Raw genomic sequence first — 9,733 nt, forward strand, 5'->3', positions numbered from 1 at the left:
AAATCTGAATGCAGAGTATATTGGAACTTCCTGTATTTTTTTCTTTGCAACTTTTCTGTAAATCTGGAATTATTAAAAATAAGTTTATTTGAAAATAATGTATGTAATTTTTAAATAAAAATTCTATTCCACTTAATTAATTTATATAGATTTTCTGACTTTTTATATTTAAAAGGAGAAATTGCATAAGAACCTAGAAATTTAGGGGCACCTGGGTGGCTCAGTTCGTTAAGTGTCCGACTCTTGATTTCAGCTTAGGTCATGAGCTCAGGGTTGTGAGATCAAGCCCCGAGTCAAGCTCCATGCTGGATGTGGAACCTGCTTAAGATCCTCTCTTTTCTTCTCCCTTTTAACCTCCCACCCTCTCCCTCTCTCTCTCTTAAAAAAAAAAAAAAAAAAAGAACCTAGAAATTTAGTTCCTAGGTGTATCAGTTAATATTATGGATTTTCTGGATTAATGGTAGTTTTTAGTTTTTTTCTATCATGTAAATTTATTCTATATAGTATACAATAATGAATATCATTTTTAGTTTTGAATTAATGTTTTAAAACTGTGTTTCCTGAAAATTGGGTTACACTTAATGTAATTTTGTAATTAGAAGTCACATAACATAAATGTTTCTGATTTGAGCAATATAAAACCTATAATTGCATATAGAAGATATAAATCCACCTTAGAAGACATTTCTTTTAGATGAGTCCAGGTATACATTTCAGATAAAGTTCTCCAAGTATCATCCAGATCTTCTGTTGGGAGCCAAATGGGCAGAACAGATAATTGTGGACATTCTTTAGGGTTTTAACATCTAAATATATAAAATACTAAAGCAGCGTTAAATTACTAGATTTCTGGGGCGCCTGGGTGGCACAGCGGTTGGGCGTCTGCCTTCGGCTCAGGGCGTGATCCTGGCGTTGTGGGATCGAGCCCCACGTCAGGCTCTTCTGCTATGAGCCTGCTTCTTCCTCTCCCACTCCCCCTGCTTGTGTTCCCTCTCTCGCTGGCTGTCTCTATCTCTGTCGAATAAATAAATAAATAAAATCTTTAAAAAAAATTACTAGATTTCCTAGAGTTTAATGAGCAAATCAAATTTGAATGAACTTGGTAAAAATCAAGTAATTTCTGAGGCTGCATTTCCAATTTGTAAAAGAGGAACAATCAATATATTGAAATTCTTAAATAGCGTGAAGACAAGTCTGTGGGGGATAAACACTATGTGAGGATCCTATTTAAGGAAACAATAAATTAACTGATTTGTAGAATTTGTAAATAGAAAAGAGAAATAATAGTTTATCACAGATGCTGTATTTCTTTTCTACTACTAGAAGTAATAGTTTCTTGATGTACTAACAAAATAAGGAGAAGGCAATGAGATTTGCATGGTTTGTGTGTATTTATTTATTTTAAATATTTTATTTATTTATTTGACAGAGAAAGAGAGTACAAGCAGGAGGAGTGGCAGGCAGAGGGAGAAGTAGGCTCCCTGCTGAGCAGGGAGCCCAACCTGGAGCTGGATGGAGCTGGATTCCAGGACCCTGGGATCATGACCTGAGCTGAAGGCAGATGCTTAACCGACTGAGCGACCCAGATACCCTTAGTGTGTTTATTTTTTAAATACTTCCCTGAATTTAAAGCAAATAAGAATCTGAAAAGTTGTAGTTTTTCCTATGTTTGTGGATATTTATGTTGATTCCTAAACAAAGTTATTCTTCATTCTAGTGAAATATGTAGCACATCGTTGATTAGCTTTAATTTTTGTCAACACACAAACCCAAAGCAGGCAACTTACACTTCCCTAGGACAAAGACTTTGAAACAAATTTGTGTTTCATCACACCATGTGACATATGGAAACTAGTCCCAAAGGTTAGAAAAACCAATGAACATGATGCAATTCTGTACTCTTTCTTGTATGGAATGTATTCGTTTATACAATTCATTGATTTGTACTCTTCCTTTATTGTATTCTTCATTTCTCAGAAGGAGACAGTGTTTTTCAGAATGGATAGGTCCAGGAGGGAAGCACTGGTCCCTTTCTCAAATGCTACCTCTACCCTTGCAGTTCGCTGTCATGAACTTCTAAATTCCTGACCACTGTGATGTTGTTTCCAATAAGACACCCTGACTTCTCATTGGTGATTAGACTCTTGCTAACCCAGCTTTTCGTTCAGACCCAGGGGGCTTCATAAGCCTTCTCTTAAAAATCTTTAGCTCTGTTTAAACTGATTGCGAGTCTTCTTGCCTATTATCCCAGTGTGTTTGATGCATATCTCTGCTGCACTTGCCTTATTTGCTTTCGTTTTCTTTTGCTTTACCTCTCCGCTGGCAATGATTATCAATGGCCTCAGCTAAGACCCATGAAGTCTTGGAAGGCTCATGAGCAGCGGGCTCTTCCATACTGCTCCTGTATGATTCTAAGGTCTAGTGACTACAGCCTCCTTGCTGGAATTGAATTCCTGAATTAACTCCTTCATTTTGGCAGTTGAGCTCCATCCAACAAGATTTAAGACAATTTGTAAAAGTAAACGTAGCATAAGGTAGGACAATTTGGAATGAAATCAAAACAGAACAGAGGTCAACAGCAAAGAGCAGAGAAGTAAATGGGATCAAGTACTTGAGATGATCTAATTACCATAATTGGGCACGAAGTTTGATTTGTCTGAAAGCAAAGAGATTTAGGCTAATTTTGTTTTTATAGTCATAATAATTTAAATGATACAGACTCACTTGCAACAGTTTTTTTTCAGGAGTCAAATGTAAAAGAAGTACTTGTATAAGGAACATTAAATTTCAGTGGCAAACTTCTATGGTTTTACAGCACACTCTAAAATCAGGTTTAAAGAGATGATGTTTTTACTGACCTGAAGGCTGAAAATCATACTATAAATCTGTGAAATATTTTCTATGTCAACTAAGCTAATAATTTTTAGGTTTCTTATTTTTCAATGATCTAATTCATTATAGGAATAGGACTCTGGGGGTCTAGATGAATGGGTGGGAAATACGCCAAATAGACTCTTTAATGAAAGACTTCTGGGAGTCAGTGCAGGTGCTGCGGGGTCAATCAGTGATGTTTCCCATTTCCAACTTAGAGCAAAGCATCTTTGTCATTGGCCAAATTCAGGACTGTGATTTTAGAAAAACACCAGATGTCAGCGAGCAATTCTGTTATTTTTGTTGTGAAATTTTGAGAGCCGACTTCTCATCTTCCCTGCAGTTCGACCCACTCCACCAGGACAGCAGTACCAAAGCATGTTTGTTAAAGCCAATATTTTCTTTGAAGTGGGTAAATGTATTTCACAGAACTGCAGTGATGGACTTGGGTTTGATTTTAGCTCAACCACCTGCAAATCGTGAGGCATCAGAAAAACCATGGAGTTTTCTCTGGCTGTGTCTGTCAATCGATGACACAGTCCTTCTCGGTGTCCACGGTTGTCCACTGAATTTTAAGTTTCCTATAAGGGGAAGAGTAGATATAGCTTAGATCAGAGTTTATATGGATGTGAGTGCTGGGGTTTGTTTTCAGGGATGGACAGGGTTGAACCCTATGAGCCAGAAAGCTCTAAGGAAACTTTTCGGTTCCTGTTTTATTACAGAATATAAGGGCGCAGATATTCATTAAACTGTATATCTGCTTCTATTGAGAAACTGTGCAGTTAATGGGAAAAATAAAAAGCATAAATTTAATATGGTAACTTTAATTAACACACACAAATTTCTAGTTTTTCAATTTTGCTGTTATGTAATTCAAGACCCCCCCAAAAGGTGGCACTAAAAAGCAGATAGTCATTATGTGACCTTCCAGTAAATGTAATTTAATGAGGGGGAAAAAAAAGAGCGATGGTTGACAAACTTCAGTTTCCTTTTATGTTTCAATGCATAAAAGACGTTGTCTTCTCAGCAGCTTGTAGACTGTACGTACTGAAGAAATGACTTCTATTTTCAGTCCAACACAAAACATTTGAAGTTGATTTGAATTGTAGCTCTTAGCTTTTAAGACCAGTGGGGGTTTTTTTTGTCATCAAAAAATATTGGCATTTGTAGGATAATTTGATGTGATTTTCTCTGAAGTTTTGCCTCTATCATAAACTTCGAATGAACAGACGCTCTTATCTGAATCCAAGTGAATACATTATTACATGTCTACAGGTTATTACATGTCTACGGGTTATAGAAAACGCCAGTAAAAAGTGTTACGTTAAAGCTGATTTTTATTATTTGCTTCTTTTTTTTGCCTCTGTGTAAATAATCAAGTCACAATACAAGTAAATTAAGAATATAATGCTTGTATATTGCAAATCACATTTGCAAATATTTATTTCATATTACAACGACAAATTTCTATGAACAATTCATGATAGCTGCACATTCTAATAACTGACAAAAATGCATTAGTATCACTGAATACTAAAGTAGTAGTTGGAGTATGTTAACAGTGGAAAAAAGCCTACTGTAAATATTGATAACAAATGTATTTAAATTAATAATATAAAACAGTACGATACCTTTAGAAGTTATTTGGGGGATGTAATAAATTATACCTTACTTCCCATTCAAATTCTTTATCGATTAAGAAATACAATAAATGAGCCAACATATGGAGAACAAAAATATCACCCTTATTACAGTTCATACTGAAATTGGAGTATGTGTTTTGCATCTGGGAGGACGTTGGCTTCCATGTATGGAGCTATATAGAGTTATATATAGCCTTCCTCACCTTTTCACGGCAGTGCGTGACCGGGCACTACCTCCAAAATTGCAGCTGGCTCACAGAGAAGTAAAGTAGAACATACAGGCAGCTGTTTCTCGAGAGAAAAAGAGAAGATGCTGGTTTCGCTAGCCCGGGTTATCTTTGCAAACTCCCCAGTTAGATAAACTGTGTGGAAATGACTGGGAGGGTAAGGGGAGCTGGGAGTGTGCCAACCATGGAACACTCTCCACACAGAAGGAAAGGCCAAGAGTGAAGAAATCTTTCCTGCCCCTCCTCAAATGGTCTTTCTAATGAAGAGGTTCTTGTCTACTATGAAACAGCCTTGAGTGTTTCTTGATAATAGGGTACCGGAGCACAAGGGAGAATTTATCTTAAGCAATTCCTATGATCATAGAATTCTGTCTAATTATGGAGAACACATAGACACTTAAAGCAGTGAAACAGTGAAACAAAACAATTGCTAACTCCCATCTTTCATATTTTTCTGGAAGCTCAAGGTAATTTGGCTGAATCACATCAGATATGTTCAAGACCATCTTTATTGGTTCACTGAGCTTGACACCAGTAAGTGGCAGTCTTTTGTAGGGAGCTGCTTTGACTAGGGAGTTGCTAATGTGCCTGGGCTGTTGGGCTTAAGATTTTAAGATTATGCTCCTATCCACGTGCCTTTTTGTTTGGTCTCTGATAGCAGGAGACATGAGGGGTTTGTCGGGAGAGACAGTCACAGTCTTCAATTACTTTCCTGCAGATAGTAAAGTTCCAATGTGAAATGCTGCAATGCTTGGATTGAGACCTTCCCTTTTTACACAGGTTAAGCTGAGATTGTTAATACAAATTTATGGTGATGGAAATAACAAAGTTCACTAAGTATTGTCTTGTTGCTCTACATTTCATGGCCCACTTGCAGTTCGGTATGACCATGTGATCTGAAATGAATTATGTCCCTTCTGATCAGAGGCAAAGTTAATCCTCTGTATCATTCTCTAGTTTCTTTCTTCTCCTGCCATGGCACCTGAGGGTAATGCAGTACCAAATACTAGAGTCTGTGTTTGCTGAGGAACCTGAGTGATTGCTCAGTAGAGCTCTCATGACCCACATGGGACATACAGTATAAAGGAGAAATAAACTTTTGTTAAGTCACTGAAATTCAGGCATTTTTTTTTAGTACAGCATAAATGAGCCTATCTTGACTAATACAGTCATCCAGAGCTTTTGTGTATAAAAGGAATCCAAATTAGTTCGCATGTGTCACTGGAGGTACTGTTATATCATCAGAAAGGATTTAATGGTGCAGTTGTGCAAATTCTCATAAATGTGAGATTAGAGCAAGCTTTTAGAAGACAGGTAGAAGTGAGGACAAGTTGAGAGAGACATGGAGGCATATTGAGCTGGGGATTCTGACCAAAGGTGGGAAAGGAAATGTTTGTGATACAGTAAAACTGGCTTAGACAGAAGAAAGAGTTTTTTTTTTTTTAAAGATTTTATTTATTTATTTATTTATTTATTTATTTATTTATTTATTTAAGAGAGAGCACAAGCAGGGGGGAGTGGGAGAGGGGAAAGCAGGCTCCCTGCTGAGCAGGGAGCCCGATGTGGGGCTTGATCCCAGGACCCTGGGATCATGACCTGAGCCGAAGGCAGACGCTTAACCAACTGAGCCACCCAGGTGCCCTGAAGAAAGAGTATACTTCTAACATGATACAAGATGAATTTCTATAGGTATGATGAATCTAGGATGAGAAGACAGTCTGGGAATCCATAGAATGTTTTGCAGGAAGATGAGGAGTGGAAGTGGCAAGACGGAAGCAGTAGACAATGGTTCAGGGACATGACATTGGCGGTGAGGCTCACAATATGTAGGTAAGATGATATTCCACTGACTCAGCTAGTATCAGAAAAATGTGGCATGTGAGGGATATTTTACAACTACATGAATTGATTTCCTGATGCATTCAATCATGGCAGACAAAAACAGAGACAGACACAGAGGCACAGAGAGAGAGAGACAGGGAGAGAAAGAGAAGTCTGATACAAAGGATGAGAAAGGAGTTGAGAATGATATGATAATTGGAAGATTGGCAGTATTTGCAGAAATAAGATGATGGAAAGAGGCGCTGACATTAAGCAAAAGCTGACTGAATAAATTTTATTGTGATAAGGGCCAGCTCATTGGATGGTGGTATATAAAGGACAGGTATATATAAGAACTGAATTAGAAGCCAGAATGGCAGTTACAGATTTGGGATTAATGCTAAGTGGTGGTCATTCATGGCCTAAGACAGCAATTATAGGAAGGGAGAATCATTTTCCTGAAGGATGGGGCTGATGACCGAGACCTGTTCACGGTAGAAGAAGGAGGACAAGCTCTTAAAGGACCATATCAACTATGTTTTGCGACCAGTATACCCACATTTTACCATATGCATGTTGCCTTTTTTGTTGTTGTTACAAATGCCTCTGAAACCATGTTTATGTTTTGCAACTTTTTTGACTCCATCCTAGGAGAGTATCTGCCATAATAGCAGCTTTCTTGTTTCTTGTACAGCTTTCCATTCCTTTTGTCTTAGCTCATTTAATCAGAGAATGTTGTCCAAAATATGTGGCATATTTCCTCTTTGGCCAGCACAGGTTGGCTTAATTTATCCTTTTTTTTCCTATAAAACCAATTCTGATGGACCAGCTTATACTTCCAAGTATGCATGATGAATCAATATATAAAGTGTTATCCCACGAAATACAGAGCTTTATGAAAATCTATAGTTTTTAAAGATGTTTTTATGAGAGTTTATGGAGCACTGAGTCAATGGGAACTTCACATAAATCTAGAAAGTTTGTTTGTTGAAATAATACATTTGTTATAATTTAGGATTGGCATTTTTAGAGAGTCTTGAAGTAACAACATCTAGGTATTAGGATTTTTCCTGTGTTTATAAATAGAATGCCTGAAAATGTCTTCTATCCAGGTCTTCTCTGTTATTTGGGTTTATAAAAAAGGTTCTGTAGGCATTATTCCTGACAACATTTTATGTGTATCTAGTAAGTCAATGAAACATTTGTTGAACGCTTTCATGTGTTAGGTGTTCTACTAAGCACAGAGAATACAAAGATGAATCAGCCAGTGTTCCCAAACTCAAAGAGCAGAATCTGCCTTCTAGAAAGAAAGGCATACAAAGGAATAGAACGTTGTAGTATAGAATGCTAGTGTGTATGCTATGACATAAAGAGCTGGGGCGTGTTGGAGGGGTCACAGAGTGACAAATGGGGTCATGAAGGAGGGGTAGCTCTCCTACGCCCAGAGGGCAGGGGAGTGGGAGTCAGTTAGATGACATGAGGGCAGGGAGGGCACTGCAGGTAGAGGAGTAGCTGGTGTCCCAGCCCGGAGATGAGATGATTGTTCTGGGAAGGCCTGTAAGTAGCTCAATATACTTGTGGCATGGAGTGATGAGGGAGGAAGCTGGAAAGATAAGTAGAGCCATGTCGCGATAACCTTGCCTTTTTAATTGAGAAGTTACAGCTCCCTTTGTTCTAGGAGAGTTTTCAAGTGCCTTGAAGGGCTGTGAACACCACACTAAGACATTTGGAGCTTTTTGTAAGATGTTGGCCGGCCTTGGGAGAGCAACATGATAACATTTGCCCTTTAGGAAGAAAACGCTGTCTTTTTAGAGGAGAAGGAGCCATAAGGAATGAAGACAGAGGCAGAGGAGCTAGTGAGGCAGTTGCTGAAGTGAGTCAGGTGAGAAATGCATCGTGAGGGGTCGAATTAAAGCAGAGGCTTTGCCCGTGGAAAGAAGTAGGAGACATAAAATCTGCACAAACCACTTGGTTTGCTAGTAAATATTTTCTCACTGAATGAATTGTGACTAATTAGATGTGTGGGGTGAGGAGGAGGGAAAAGTCAAGGATGAGTTAAAGGTTTATTTAGGCTTGCGAAACTAAGTGGGTGACATGAAAAGTCACCACTGGGAGAATGAACACCTTCCTCCTGAGGTCTTTGTGTGCCTGGGAACAGTAACTGTTGCATGGGGAACAATCTTAACTATATAGCAACCCCCCTGAGCATAAGTCAGTGTCTTCCATTTTTCTTGTCATTTTTCCAGCACCAAGAACATTACTGATTACACAAAATGTGGCCATAAGCCAACGACTCCAGTATATATGTTACCCACCTAAGAATGAGTGACAGGTCTTAACTGAATATTGTTACTTGGGATTCATTGGTTACAGGCAGTAGAAACTGACTCTAATGTGAACCAGGCAGGAAAAAAAAAACAGATGCAGAGAAACAAGCAAGAAGCCCAAGAAGTGTTCTATAACTTGAAGGCTCTAGTCAGGAAGCCTAGGTGGAAACAGAAGAACCACAACTTTCTGTCCCTGTGTCCCTGTGCTCAAGATTCCAATTCCAGAGGGCTCCGAGTTATTGCCCACCTGGAGGGACATCTCCATTGCTTAACTACGAGAGGTTTGATCCCCTAATCATAGTCCCACAAGAGAGGAAGAGGGGAATTCCTCTAATATTTGGAAATCATGGTGTTCTTGAGAAGAAGAAGGCTAGCCAGGCAAATAAAGACAATGCTGATTCTCGCCTTTATTGTTTTCTGTTTCAAAAAAATTTTAAAAACAAAAATGAAGCTTGTGACATATGGGCATGAGTAATTCGTCTTCTCGCTAAAAGGAACTTGGATGTTTTTCAACGTGGCCACGCTCTTTGACAACCAAGTTAATCTCTTATTTCATCTGTGGAAAGTAAAATGAACGTTTAGAAAATAAAATACAAGCACTACACTCAGGAGACACAATAGGAAATTCTAGACTTCGAAGGAAATATATAGATTTTGCAGGAGAAAATTGAAACAGGGAGGCGGTGCGGTGGAAAAGAAAACATGCAAGGGAAGGGAAGAGCACCCGCAGAAGAAAAATATCCAGCCTGATTTGGATCAACTTCAGAACAACATTCAAACCAAATCTCTAACCCTTCAGTGTCTGGAGGAAACACCCGCCACTAATTACAGGACGCAGATATGG

At 38.5% G+C, this 9,733-nt stretch overlaps 1 long non-coding RNA gene across 1 annotated transcript in view; it reads left to right on the forward strand.

Moving 5' to 3' along the window:
• The window catches only part of LOC148110278 (uncharacterized), a 32,140-nt gene extending 27,941 nt beyond the window's left edge, over positions 1–4,199 (forward strand). The window contains exon 5 of the long non-coding RNA XR_015724248.1: positions 1,430–4,199. This is a non-coding gene — a long non-coding RNA (uncharacterized LOC148110278). The remainder of the gene's footprint in view (positions 1–1,429) is intronic.
• Positions 4,200–9,733: the final 5,534 nt, after the last annotated feature.

The sequence above is a fragment of the Ursus americanus genome, chromosome 4 (genome assembly GCF_024610735.1).
Source record: "Ursus americanus isolate L20-20 chromosome 4, mUrsAme1.1.p, whole genome shotgun sequence".
In the NCBI taxonomy this organism is placed as follows: Eukaryota; Metazoa; Chordata; class Mammalia; order Carnivora; family Ursidae; genus Ursus; species Ursus americanus.